At 37.9% G+C, this 15490-nt stretch overlaps 1 protein-coding gene across 8 annotated transcripts in view; it reads left to right on the top strand.

Annotated features, from left to right (window-relative positions):
- Ralyl (RALY RNA binding protein like) overlaps positions 1 to 15490 on the top strand; it is a 682097-nt gene that overhangs the window by 501797 nt on the left and 164810 nt on the right. The gene's annotated exons all lie outside the window — the stretch shown is intronic.

Here is a 15490-nt window from a genome sequence, read left to right as displayed (position 1 = left end):
TTGAAGTGATTATTAAAACTGCGAAGTTTATTTTATGCATATTTTACTATGATCTAAAACATTTTAGAAAAGCAAATGGGAGCAAGGATAGGTGTTAGAGATCTGTAAGAGGGGTACACAGGAGACAGGAAGCAGATTCACTCTTTAGCTAATGTTCATCCTGCAACACCCCTGATCTGAGGTTAAACTTCCCTGGCATCCTTTGGCTTACATGAATGTGTGAGACAGGTACATGAATCGAGTGTGAGCTCACTATGTAACTCCCAGACACTAATCACGTGATGTTTGTTTGAAGTAAAACTGTTAGTAAACTTTGATAGATAAATCTGCTATCGTGTCTTCTTTGTGGGAGCCACTCAAACAGACCAAGAGGACATCTGATAAAGAAAGAGGCAGACATTTGAGCTTACTCCCTCATACATGGAGAGTTTAGACTTCATGAGAAAGAGATCATTTTTCAAAACGTATAACAGGGTTTCTGGATGTGGACCTCCACGTGTGCATCAGTCTGACACATTTTGGAAGCTGCCAGTCTAACCACAGAAGACAACAGTCTCTCACCTCTAGCTGAGAAGTGTTTTTTCATTTGTGAGTAAATGAATTATACTTATGGGATCATAGAGATTAAGTATGGAGTCAGATGGTCCTCATTCTGAACCTTTGTCCTCTCAAAAGAAAATACAGATGGGAAGATGGTGTGAAAATCTTGAACAACAGCAGTACAGCTAGAGCAATTTTTGTGACAGTGCCAATCTGTTTATAAGCAATCAATACCCTTCAGAACACTTTTAGCACATTATGAATTTTCTATTTCCTGACACACAAATTTATTTTAGCAAAACATTAGGCTAGCTCCAAAGAGCACTTCTGCCCTAAAGCCACATAAATAGGTACAACATACAGACATGTGCATGCACACACCCATGCATTTCTACACATACTATGTTGTTCTCATCCTTCTAATGCTGTGTCACTTTAATTCAATTTTTCATTCTTTAGTGACTCCAACCATAAAATTATTTCATTGCTACTTCATAACTGTAAATCTGTAACTATTATGAATCATAATTTAAATATATGATACACAGGATACCTGATATGTAACCCCCAAAGGGATTGTGACCAACAGGTTAAGAATTGCTGTTCTACAAGATCTCAATCTTTTCTCTATATATCTCATTAATTCACAAGCATAGTTATTCTTCTAAAACTCATTTCCCAAAGAAATGATGAGTCTATTTTCAAGCTAAAGTGGGTTTTATTGTGGTATTTATGTATTCAGTAATAGTTTTACATATTTAAATCCATGCAGCCATTTTAATTGGTCCTAATTTTTGCTTATTATTGCTGGAATTACTGAGTGTTGTTTATCTGCTTTATTTTCCCATGAACCTGAACTATTAAATGTACCAGTGTTGTCTTAGTAATAAATAGTAGAGAGGTGTCTGTATTAAGGAAGTTGTGGTCACATATTCACGGTCTGCTCATTACTCTAGTAGTGTAAAGAAAATGTATTTTTGGTTTTTTGACAATCACTCAGTGCTTTTATATGAGATCTCCATTCTGTAGGTGCATGCATACAGAATTTTACTCTCTTGAAACACTTCTTGTCATGCAAGGAAATATGCTTTGACTTCTCCTTGCACATCCCATATAGAAACTGAAATAGTTGTCTCTTTCCTTCACTCCTCTTGTTGAACCTAAGATGTTTGCCTCTTGTTGCCCATCTCCAACGTGTATCCCCTAATACTTCCCACACCCTTTAGAGAACAAAGCACAAGATTTCCACTCCTGCATCTTTTTAGCTTGCACTTCTATTTAATGTCCTTCCTTTTCCAGAGGCAAACAGATCAGCAGTTCAGCCAGCTTAGTGGAGCCTTATCCTCTCAGGGATGCAGAAGCTCTGGTGATTGAGTCTGTGGTTTATCTCTTGTTCACCAGGGGTAATGGGATGGAGGAAATCTTCTTATCTATTAAATGCCTGGATTTTGTGATTATTTTCTTCCTTCAGCTTCTAAAGTTCTACTCTGGATGTAAAATGTAAAACTTGTTTCATTTTCTCCTTGCATCTCCATGTGGTACATATAGAATATCCTCCAAAGCCTGTAGGTAACTTGCTTAGGATGGTAAAGTCACTAAAGATTAAATGGAAGTAATACTTATGATAATGTGTTCAATAAACACTAGTTTTAAAAACATACTCTTTAAGGATTAGCCTGTGTTCACATCAGAAATAAAAGCTGAATACTGAACAACACAAAGGAACCTAAATTTTTAATGGTATGTTTTGATAAACCTTTCTAAGAATCTGAAATTCAGGTCCAGCAGATTTGCTTCGGTAATTTACTTCCCTGGAAAGGGTACAATGGCTTCTCCATCAAGTCAAGACTGAAGGACAGTATTTCATGAAGAGGAAACAAGGGGTCAATCATAACTCATATAAATGAGCCCTTAGCCTTTCAGTGTATTAAACTATATCATCAAAATCATATTTTTCAGAAACTGGAGGTGACAAAATTTAATTTTAATTTCTTCCTGATTTAGAAACAAAACATGAAAATACCTATTGTTCGCTGAAGATGCCACACTAAGAATCTATCTCTATGCATCAACTTGAAAAGCCATAGAAAATTCCTTTGTATTGGATCTGATACTCTTTCCCTCAAGAGCAGTACAGTGAGGAAAAGGACAGTTCAAATTTACTTAATAGAAAATTATGAGGCAACCATTTAAGATATTTAACAAATATTGTATATTTTGCATGTAGATAATATTAACCATATTTAAATGTTAACATTTAAGTTATTCAATCACATTTTACAATTTACTTATCTTAGGAACTCTGATTTGTCTCACAGTGTATTAAATAGGCTTATATATTTGGTGGTAACGTTGCAATAAATTAATACTGTGTGTCCGTTGATTAAATCTCAGGCATTGTTTTCTAAGACATTGATCTTCATTTGCATAGAGTTAATTCATTTCAAGAAGTTACTTGAATTTGCTACACTAATTTACTTCCCTGGAAAGGGTAAAATGGCTTCTCCATCAAATCAAGACTTAAGCACAGTATTTCATGATGAGGAAACAAAGGGTCTATCATAAGACACAGAAAGAAGTATTTATCCTTGTATCAGATTTATCATGTATAAAATTAGTACTTGTTTCTTTCAATATTTGTATTTTCATTTTTTAATAAATTTAATTTTCATTTTATAAAGGAGTATAGGCATTATGAGTTAGAATTAAAAACAACAGTCATGAAGTAACAGTACTGGACAGGACAATGAGAAAACACATCTAAGACTGGATTAAAGAATGGTAGTATATGCCTATAATTCCAACACGTAGGAGCCTCAGTTAGTGGGAGCAAGCCTTCAAGGCCAGTCTAAGCCAAAAATAACACTTTACCTCAAATACAAAATGAATCAATAATTACAATGCGCTGAATTGCCAAGACAGAGACATCTACGAATATTTATTTTTGTTTTTTTGTTTCAAGTTCATTTTAAGGCTTGAGACATATGGATATATTAATTTTGTAGCATTTCTATAACAAAGTCTCACAAACAAAGTGTTGTAAACAGCAAAAAAAAAAAAAAAGTATCATTTCATAGTTCTAGAGGAAAACTAGGATCAAGTTATGTACCTGGCCGTAGTCTCTCAGAAGATACTAGAAAAGGACATGGTCTTTGCCTCTTCCTAGTTTTGAAGGGTTTTACAGGTAGAAAGATTCGATTGAATCTTTCTTTTATCCTCAAATGCCATTTTCTTTTCTTTTCCTGCTTTTATTGAAAATAGATTATTTCCTCACATAATAAAATGTATCCTGATTATAGTTTCCCCTCACTCTACACCCTTCCCACCTCCCCTTCTATCCAGATCCCTGCTTCTGTCTCTCATTAGAAAACAAACAGACTTCTAAATGATAGTGATATAAAAATAATTATATAATATATGATATAATATGATATGATAAGACAAAACTAACACATCAGAATAGGGCAAAATAAACAGAAGGGAAAGAGCTTAGGAAAAGCATGACCACCCATTCTCATACTCAGGACTGAATAGTTGAAGCCATAACTTGGCTTCAGGAAAGTTTTCTTACTTTCTTTGTCCTTTGTTCCTTCCTTCCTTCCTTCCTTCATTCTTTTCTTCCTTCCTACCTTTTTTTCTTTCTTTTTTTGAAAACAGATTCTTTTCTCACAAAATGTCTTAACTATGGTTTTCCCTCTCTGCTCCTCCCAGTTCCTCCCTCTCTCTCATCTCATCTGGATCTAATCCTTTGCACACTCAGTAATACTATAAATACCTAAATAGGAAGCCATAATATATGCACAGAGGCCCAAGTGCAGACCTTTGCAGGTCCAGTGGATGCTGCTTCAGTCTCTACCAGCTCCTTTATCATGTTGATTTAAAGAGTCTTGTTTTCTTAGTCTCCCTGTCCCCTCTAGTTGTTACACTTTTCTGCCTCCTATTCTGTATTCCCCAAAGCTTTGAGATGGAGCCATTCTATTAGGACTGAGTATTCGAAGGTCTCTCATTCTATATAATCAGGCTGTAGGTCTTTTTTATTTGTTTTTATATCCTGCAGGAGCAAGATTTTCTCATTATAGCAAAGGATTGCTAATATTTGTGTTTCTGGGTCTGAGTTACCTCACTCAGGATAATTTTTTTTCCTAATTCAATCCATTTACTTGTAAATTTCATGATTTCCTTCTTTTTAACAGCTGAATAATGATTGTACATTTTCTTTATTCAGTCTTGTATTAAGACATATGTAAGTTGAACCTAGTTTCTGGCTATTACAAATAGAGCAATAATGACCATGATTGAGCATGTCTCTCTGTAGATTGAATCGTTCTTTGAGGTAGATGAATTTCTAGCTTCCCGAGGAAATGCCACATTGATTTCCATAGTGGATATACAAGTTTGCCCTCTCATCAGCAATGGAGGCGTGTTTCTCTTACTCCACATCATTGCCAGGATTATCTGTCACTTTTTGTATTGATTTTAGATATTCTGACAAGTGTAAGATGAAAGTTAAGTTCTTTTATTACTCAAGATTGGTTTTACTATCGTGTGTGTGTGTGTGTGTGTGTGTGTGTGTGTGTGTGTATTTCACTTTCGTCTGCTAGTCTATGGGTTTTTGGGTGTGTTTAACCTCTATAGGTTGGAGTTTCATTTTTTGCACCTCCTATGATACTGGGTTAGTAGATAGCTATTGTATAAATTTGATTTTTGTCGTGGAATATCTTATTTTCTCCATCTATTTTGATTTGAAATTTGTTAAACACCTTAGTTTGTGTTGTCAACTCTGGCTTCTGACAGTCTCTGGTATCTTTCTGGTACCTTCTGGCTTTTAGAGTCTCCATTAAGAACTTCTGACTTTATATGTTGCTTTGGCCTTTTTCCTTTTCATAATGTCTTCAATGTCTGAGTTTCTCTCTTCTATCTCTTCTCTTCTGTTGGTGAGGATTACCTCTGAGATTCCTGTTTGAATCCCAAAATTTTTATTTCTAGTTTTTCCTCAGTTTGAGGTTCCTTTATTGCTTCTATTTATATTTCATGTCTTGAACAGTTACATTTATTTTCTTCCACTGCTTGTTTATGTTTTTACAGATTTATTCATTTATCTTTAAGGACCTTTACCATATTTTTACAGGTTATTTAAGGTTTTTGTTATGCTTTTGCAATGTTGCATCACTCAGAGCCTGCTGTGGTAAAGTTACTGAGCTCTAGTGGAGACATGTTTTCCTGTTTGTTATTGTGTTTTTATTCTGGTATTGAGTATGTGGGTATAGGAGTGTGGGGCAGTGGGCTATGAGAAAAAGCCAGAAAGCTTGGTAGAAAGATCTGAAGCCACAGAAACCTTGGTTTGAAGAAGGCCAGTAGGACGGGAGGCCGCTTCGAACTTTCCCAAAAGCTATTTGGCTCTCTTAGCTTCCGCTCCCCCCACAGCCCCTTCCATGGAGAAGTCCATGGCCTTCATGCAAATAAGACATTCCCAAGCTCTCAAACCAAACCAATAGGAGTTACCTGCTCTCCCCCCAAAAACTGTATATATCCCCGAAAGCTCAAAAGTAAAAGAGGTGTGTGGTGTGAGATTTTTCCCACTGTCGGAGTGCTTTGTCGTGATTCCTGGCCAGTCGCCGGCTATCCTGTACACTTCAAAGGACAACAACACTTCTCTCCTCCCCGCTCCGCAATTCGAATAGGTTCGGTCAGAGCTGTAACACTTTTCCCTCTGCGGGCACTCCCGGGCGGCCCTTGGAGAGAGGGAACCGAAAGAGCTGTAACACTCGCCTGCCTTTGGATGCTGGGGCAGAGGCAGACCCTCCAGTCTGCTCCCCGCCCTCTCGGGCCCAGCCTTCCGAGGCTGCTGTAGCTGCGAGAGGCTACGTTGGCCCTGCCCCGCGACTGAACAGTGCGCTCCGTGAAAGCCGCTTCGCTCCAGTTCACTCCCGCCCACTCTCGATGAGCCGCGGTGCCTGGAACGTCCTGCATGTTGCTGCGTTCTTGTTCACGCCCATTCCTGGACCACTGCTCCACTGCCCTTGACCTGTGCCCCCGCCAGTAACCTGAACACGGGCGGTGCCTGACATAGGAGTATTCTAATTCTAGGTGCTGGCATCCGATCTTGTTTGTATTCTGTGGCCTTTGTATTCATTGGCTTCTCATTCTTATGAGAGAACTGTGGCCATGTTTTGCCTGGTAACAATTTTTTTTTTGGAGATCCTACAGTTATACCCTACTTGCAGTTACCCAAAAACCACTGAGGAGCCAATTATAATGTAAAACACATAAGGGTCTTTATCATGAGCTCTAGAGCAAGGTCTATTACCATCCCAGTCACAGCCCTGAGTCTGGGGTTCAGGGTTTTTATTGTGATTACAGAAAACTTGGGTATATGGGCCACTAGACTGAGCATGGAGTCCACAATGGACTCCAATGGAGGAGTTAGAGAAAGAACTGAAGGAGATGAAGGATTTGCAACCCCACAGAAAGAACAATAATATCAACCAAGCAGACCCCCAGAGCTTCCAAGGACTAAATCACCAACCAAGGAGTATATCTGGAAGAAGCATGGGTCCAGCAGCATATGTAGCAGAGGATGGTATCAATGAGAGGAGAGATCCTTGGTCTTGTGAAGGCTCGATGCCCCAGTGTAGGGGAATGCCAGGGCAGGAATGCAGGAGTAGGTAGTTGGTGGGGGAACACTCTCATAGAAGCAGGGGAGGGTATATGGGTAGGAGGTTTCTGGAGGGGGAAACCAGGAAAGAGGATAACATTTGAAATGTAAATAAAGAAAATGTCCAATAAAAAAGGAAAAGTAAAAACCTTCATTTCTGACATAACTACAGGAACTGAACAGGAGGGCAGAACCAGCCTGACAAACAGGATGGTCAGGGTATCTATTCTCTGCAGGATGTCTTGAGTTATCTTTATGTACCTTGATTCTGCTATTGTAGCCAGGCTGTTGGTAAAGGGGGGGAGGGGTAGAAGGTTGTCATTGGATGTTTGCTCAGGTGTGATTTTTATTTCTGGAATTGGAGTTTCACCCCTGGTCTCATACAAAATGGAATATCTTTGAAAACAGAGTTTGTTGTGCTTTACACTGCTATGTTTGGACACTGGGAATTACCAGTAAAATGTGTTCCTAGGTATTTGGGAACTGACAGTTAGGACAGGGATCATCTGGGAATGGTGTTTCTGTGAGAGTCCAGAGGAAGGAGGAAAGTTGGGAATTCTGCCTAGATGTGCTTAGTCTCCTGGATATGGGGACAGAGTAGAAGGGGAAGGGATAGCAGGTAGTCTACTATAGTAATGGATATGAGATTGAGGGATCATTCATGGAAGAGAGAAGGGAGAGTGAACATCTTAAACTTGCCTACCTACTTCACTGGTTTTGATTCTCTGGCCTACTTGTTTCCCTGGCTGGGGTGAACTCTGGGGTCTCAGGGAATGCTTGCTGTAGTTTGGTGCTAGGATAAATCTATAAGTGTAGGGAGGAAGTTTCGAAGAGACTATCTCTGCCATCCACTGGTAGTAGGGGCAAAGAGAAATGGGAGCCACAGCAGGTCATCTGCTACTGAACGGGGGCTGAGGAGAGATGGGAGAAAGGACAATCTGTAGCTAGGTTACCCTGCTTCCCTGGCAAGAGTATCTTTCAGTATTTTTGATATCTGAAAGGGAAGAGTTATAAATCTAGTATGCAAAAGTCTTCCTGAAACCCAGGTACTTGTAGATGTTACTAACTTACAATAATCATGTTAAATTTGATTTTCAGATTTAATCTTTTATATAAAACATTAAAATTGGACCAATAAATAATAATGCTAACTTGATTTGATTGCATTTACTTTTGTATATTTTAATGGGGTTTTTTTTGCAAAATTTTAAATCTATTTAAGTAAGACAAAAGAGATACATGACAAGTTAAGATTCTGATTGGACACATGTGTCCTAATGATATTTAAAACCAGAGAAAGACCTTGCTGTACACATTTTCAGAGTCTAACCCAGTTCTTGAACTTCTTGGATTTCTCTTTTTTGTTGATTTCTATCTGTTCTGTCAAAAGCAGCAACCAAGTCAACATATTTCAGCTGAGAATTACTTTTACAACTTGGTGAATCACTTGTCCTACCTGTCAAATTCTATCTTAATCCCTTTAAACTGTTTTCAGAAGATTGAATTTTTTGGCTCAATTTAGATTGTACATAAATTCCTGTTCCACTGCAGTCAAGTCCTCTAATCTTACCAGAGGAAAGTATTCTACTTTCTTTTCTGATTAGCTTTTAGACTCTTGTTCTTAACTCCACAGGTAGGGAGGGATGCAGTGCTTTGGATGGTAAGAATGACATATCTAACTACACAGTTCCAGCCATTATAATGTTTGGATAGATTGGAAAAGATGACTAAGCTACTAGCACAGATGTACACAAAGGGAAAGAGGCCCAGTTTTTTTTTTTGTTTTTTTTTTAGATTTTCTTATTTATTATGTATACAGTGTTCTGCCTGCTTGTACACCTGCAGGCCAGAAGAGGGCACCAGATCTCATTACAAATAGTTGTGAGCCACCATGTGGTTGCTGGGAATTGAACTCATGACCTCTAGAAGAGTAGTCTGTGCTCTTAGCCTCTGAGCCAACTCTCTAGCCCCATCTTTAGAAAACTTCTCAAAGATAAGATGATCTAAGAGAATCCTAACTCATTTTTGTAAAAATGAGTAGCTATTATGGAAAAAGAAAGGTTACCGTGGAGTATCCCTTTCCACTCTAGTCATTCTGCTTGACTGCATCAACTAGCCCTGGATTCACTGTGCATTTTAACTTCATAATGGTAAATTATTTGGACTACTGACCATAATCATGTATTTTTTTTCTGGAAGAATATAAATGCTTAGTGATAAATAAGTAATCATAATTAAAGTTTTCATAGTATTTATAGTAAATACTATGACCTGTTAATTGCAATTTAAACATATTTTAATTGATAGATAACTATATTACTTCCCTACTTTCCTTCAAAATGCCTTATGTTCCCTTCTATCAACACTTCCAATGCCCCCCACTCCTCAAATTAATGTTCTTTGAAATTATTATTATTGTTATATGAAAAGATAGTTAAATAAACACATAAACACTGGGTCTGTTTAGGGTGGCTTCTATGTGTATGATATGGGGGCCTGACTGCTTTGCATTGCATAACCAGTTAAGGAGCTCAGCTCTGGGAAATGCTAACTCTCATTCTCACAGCAGTCACTGGTTGCCTGTAATTGTTTGTCAAGGGGTTGTATCCTATTGGATATTACCCCTTTTTCATTAGCATGGCTGTCTTCACAGTTAGTTGTACTTTGATATGGTTTTGACCCAATGCAAAAAGGTATACTTATCTGTCTTGTCTTTTGTCTTTTTTTGTTACATTCTTGGGCAAACTTCAGTTAATCTAACATCTAATTCTCCATAATTAACTTTATCAGCGTGGGGGTTTGAATAAGAGCATCTACACAGGCTCATATATTTGAATGTCTAGTCTCTTGTTGGTGAACTACTTAGGGAAAGATTAGGAGCTATGGCCTTATTGTATATGGTGTGTCACTGACGTGTGAGATTTGAGACTTCAAAAGCCCACCCAAGGCCCAGTGTCTTTCTTTCTCTCTGCCTACCCGCCTGCAGATCTAGACATCAAGTTCATAGCTACATCTCCAGCACATTTATGCCTGCCTATCCCCATCATCTATTCCATGATAATTATGGACTAACCTTCTAAAACTGGAGGCAAGCCTCTAATGAAATGCTTTGTTCATGGTGTCTCTTCTCAGCAACAGTATCAGTGACTAACACAATCAGTTTGGGGTTTTGCTACTTTTTGAAAGTAGAATTATCTATAATGGCAGTGGGAATTTGCATTTAGACCTTTGAGAGCAAAAAATATTCTGAGTGACACTCTTCAGTTTTCAATGCTACTGTGAGGAACAAATTTGTGATAAACAGTTGGAATGATGGAAGAAGAGAGGGGCTGCCACTGGAGGCCACTTTGATGTCTGCTGCTGTAAGCAAAGCTTGAGTCCATGGTCCTGCTACAGAAAAGGAGCTTTATTGATGTTCTTGGCAGCCAAGTTTTCCACTGAGGGCCATTCGAATATCATGCTTGTGCCACTACCTGAAGCCATGTTGATATTCCTGGGCCATGCTAGGATGCTGCTGCTGGGAGCCATACAGATGTAACTGAGTAACCTATGCAGCCACCTAAGTCCATATTGATATCTGTGGTCTATGCTGCCACAGAGTGCTATGTCTAGGAGTGTGGTCTGACCAGCTGGGGGGAAGAGGGGATTGACTATATTGTTATTCCTGGCCTGTGTTACCACCAAAGACCATGGTGTGTGCTGCTGCCTGATTCCTTTTTGATGTCTGTGGGCCAGGATGCTACCAGAGACTCTGTTGATATCCATGGTCCACACGGTTGCTACGGGCCATATTAGGATCCATAGTGCTGCTATAGCCAGATATCACACTGCAGCCAGAGGCCATGTTATCACTAAAAACGATGCAAATGTCATGGGCTGTGCTGTTGCCTGAAGCCATGTTGATATCTATGGTAAAGACAGCCAGGTGAGACCATGTTGAGGTTGGTGGCACTTGCTGCAAGGCTAGGTAGATACCCATGATCCATGCTGCCACCCCATACCATATGGAAGCCCATAATCCATGCTCCTGATGACTGTAAAGGACATTGTAGCTTTTTCTACAGCAATGAATGAAGACTCACAGCTGAGAAAGAGAGACATAAAAGGCTTCCGTGACAACTTTCTTCTCCACCCCACCAAATGTAACAAGCTAGATAAGAAGCCATTGGGGGGAAAAAACTTAAAAATTATGATAAGGATGCTGAAGTATAACTTTCCACAATAGATGGCTGTAGGCTGGAGGTGGAGAAGGACTCATGTGTTTGAAAGGGGCTGGCCTCAGAAGTTTGACCATGCTCCTATGAGTATATGTATAGCACAAATTAAATTGTTTTTTAATCTTTATTTTTGTGGGGTGTCACAGGGGTTTGGTAGTGGACCTGGGAGGACTGGAAAATAAGAGTGAGTAGGTACATTATGTGAAATTACCAAGTAATCACTAAAAATATTATGTTAGGAAAGAATGAAGACATGATTGTCTACACAATAGTGAGATACAGATTAAGAACACTCACCAAATATTATGAGTAAACAAAAAATTACATTTTTAAACTAAGCTTAAACTATCAAATTTGACACTGTAATCTTTGAAACACAGGTACTTTGTCCTCTCTTTGATGTCTTGAGTAATGTCATCTTGACTGGTTGTAGATAACCACCCCTGTTTTTCACCAGAGGGCCAAAAATGATATACATACAGTAGTTTTGTATGAAATTCCCAAAACCAAATATTAAAAAATTGAATGAAAGGTCCTGAACAAACAAACAAAATTATTTTATTTTCCTGAAATAATACTAGATGTCTGGACAAAAGCATTAGGCAAAAGAAAGCAATAAAAGGCATCGAAACTAGAAAGAGGGAAACTAAGTTACTCATATGTGTAGATTATGTTTCTATAGAAAAGAATTCTCAATATTGTATCAAAAAGTATTAAAGCTTATAAACAAACCCAGGTAATCAGCAGGCATAAAAGTCAGCACAGAGATCAGCAACAGCTCTACCCACACAGAAGTACTTTGGTGAACAAGAAACCCAGGAGTCACCACACCCACAATACCTGCAAAATATTTGGAAGTATATAGTAAAAGAAGTATAAGATCTCTCCAAAGAAAAGAAGGAAGCATGAGAGCTAGAATTTGATCCTGAATAGGTTCATCTTAAGACTAGTTTTGAGGCCAGCTGTATCTCCATTGATGCTCAAGTGCCATCAGATGTGTCAAAGTGGCTACCAAGACAACAAGGAGAAAGCACACTGGCAATTTGAGTCACAGCAAAGACTTGGAGTGACACAAAATTACCACACAGAAGATGTATTTTAAAATGTGGGTGTAAACAGTCTGATAATGAAGCAACTACAGCTTTGAGTACAGACTTTTGAAAATCATTGTTAACCCCAGAACTTTCTTCACTGTCACAGTTGCATACAAAAATAACAACATGCCACAAAAGTTTCTTTTTTAAGCCATCAAGGATACTGATGTGTAACTCCTACTTTAAATCTCAACAGTCTCTTCCATTTCTGCTTACTGCATCACTGTGCCCACATGCCAAGCAAGCACTGTTGCCATTAATAAAACAAACTTTCACTTCATCTTGTAATATCAGAGAAGATGATCACATATTTCCAACACAAAACTGATAAAAATATTTGACTAGATTAGTCAATTCTGCATCAAAGTATGCACGTGAGTCTTGTATTTATATGAAAATGCATATTTAAGAGATGGGAAACCTCCGTGAGTTTTCTATTACTTCCTAATGTGAAACCACATATATGCATATAAGTTGGGAAGTAAAAACTTATGTAGCCATAGGAAAATCCAGGAAGAATCTAGATCTGTAATATTGTGTTTAAGTTTTAAATCCACTAAGTGTAAATGTTATTCATTGGTAAATGTTTTGCACCTAACAAGTATTATAAAAATATCTCATAGACTTTAAAAAGATGTTATTGTGTGCTCCTGATATTTTACAACTCCACTAAGCTAAAAGATCTAAAGATAAGAGTTTTTAATCATATGCAGTTTTTGATCTTGCTAGGTTTTGTCAAAAAGGCTTGCAATTTATTATAGCTCATTTCATGGATAAATATGAGGAGCTTACGATGTTTCTAAATGTATCAAATTAGTCAAAGGTCCATAGATTATAAGATGTTTATTTGAACCAATGCAATATGTTGCTTATCAACTTTATAAAATTCATCCACTACTTCAGAGCAAAACAAAGAGAATTTTTGAGACATGGAGTGACACAAGACATATGTGGTGGCTCATGCCTACTATCCCCAACACTTGCTAAATTGAGGCCGAGAAAGCGAGTGCTTTAGAATAGCCTGAGCTACAAAGTGAGCACTTGTCTCATAAGAACAAAAATAAAATGGATAATTTGAATTTGAACTAAGTGGTTCTGAGTAGTAAAGTTCCATATCCTTCGATGTAGAATTTATGAACATGAAGACATTTATAAAAAGGGAATGGCCGAAGGGGATAGAAACTCCACAAGAAGATCAACAGTCAACTAACCTTAACTCATAGGGCTCTCAGAGACTGAACCACCAACCAAAGAACATATATAGTCTGGACCTAGGCCTCCCCACACATTTCTAGCCGATATGTAGCTTGGTCTTCTTGCGGGACCTGAACAACTTGAACCAGGAATATCCCAAGAGCTGTTTTGTGTACATGGGATAAATTCTTCTAGTACATGGGATAAATTCTTCTTCTAGGCTGCCTTGTTTGGCCTTGGTGGAAGAAGAAACACAAGGTTCAAAGAGACTTAAATTGTCAAGGTTGGGAAATATCCAGAGAAGTATTGTGGTCAGGGATGACTGGGATGGGGACAGTGAGTAACAGGATGTAAAGTGAATACGTAAAAGTAATTAAAGTAAATTTTTAAAGAAGAGCTGGATTTCAAAGAAGCAAGAAAATAAGCAAAATGAATTGATTAAGAAATAACTGTGTTTCTAAACAGTCATCGAAATGAAGATAAAAGATCATGGAATAGAAGCATAGACCAAGGCAGTGAGGATGGCAGGGGCTGAGCTAGGCTCACACCTGCTATGCAAAGTACCTGAATGTCCTTACATCAGCCCGGAAGTGGAGTGCTACAATTTTTTCTGGAACAAGAGTTATTTTGCATTATGTCTTCTTTGCAAACCACATAATTGGAATATGTTTGCTTTACTATATTTGAATTTTACCTTTGTCATAATTAATGTCTATGACTTCATACTATTCTATGTGTATATTTTCTGAGCCCATTGGTAACACTAGCCTACATACTCCAGTGGAGTTGTTAACCTGATGGTTCATTCAACACCTCCTGCTGATTCTGGAGTGTTGCTCAGAAGGCAGAAGTTCCGCCTAATTAGTCATATTCATATTTTAATATTCACATTGTTGATAATGATTTCTTGTCATGATTTATTATCTAAACTCTATATGGGAGGCAAAGACATTGTAAGAAATTGCATTTTAAGATGCTGATTTACGTTTTAATTAGCAGAACTAATTGATTTGCAGATGAGGGTATTTTGCCTGCACAATGGCCACATATTTTGATTACTGTGTGAGTAGAACAATTACAGTTCTCCTTTCTAAAAGGTGAGGTAATATTTATCCTCTACTAATGTCTTATTCGATCTGGGAACCATGGGTGTGAATATGTGTCATTTTACTGAAGTTGTCTGTGATGTTGTATGATGTCCCTCTCTCCATTAACAGTAGTTACAACCACACTGTCACTGTAACAAGTAGAATAGGAACTTGGGAGCTCAGGTCTAGCCCACAACTTGCTAGGCAAGACTGAAGAAAAAAGTGAATTTGAAGACAGCCTGAGTGGCAAAGTGAGCTCCTTCCTCAAAAACAAAAATGAAAAGCAGAATCTGCATTGAGAAATTAGACTTCAAGTTAAGTTTTTCTGCAAAGCTGAGTTCTATATTCTTCCATATAGAGCAGATGGACCTAGTTTCTTTCTTAGTATGAACAAAATTTATGAAATATTTTGACAATTCTTAAAAGAAATTATTTGCTTTTAATTAAACTTAGGAGAATTATTATACAAATATCACCATTGTAATAGATGCCATTCCAAATTTAAAGTATATGATCAATATCCATTGGACTGCTTCAAGTTCTATAAGGTTGGTAGAGACACTGGTAATAATCTTAGTTCTGTCTCAGGACTCACACAGTAAAATGATAGAATCAATTCTTGCATGTTGTTCTGCAATCTCCACATATACCTTGGCACATTCTCTCTCTGTCTCTCTCTCTCTCTCTCTCTCTCTCTCTCTC

The sequence above is a fragment of the Grammomys surdaster genome, unplaced genomic scaffold, assembly GCF_004785775.1.
Source record: "Grammomys surdaster isolate TR1022 unplaced genomic scaffold, NIH_TR_1.0 63, whole genome shotgun sequence".
In the NCBI taxonomy this organism is placed as follows: Eukaryota; Metazoa; Chordata; class Mammalia; order Rodentia; family Muridae; genus Grammomys; species Grammomys surdaster.
The sequence above is the reverse complement of the archived record's forward strand: the minus strand, read 5'-3'. Positions and strand labels throughout refer to the sequence as shown.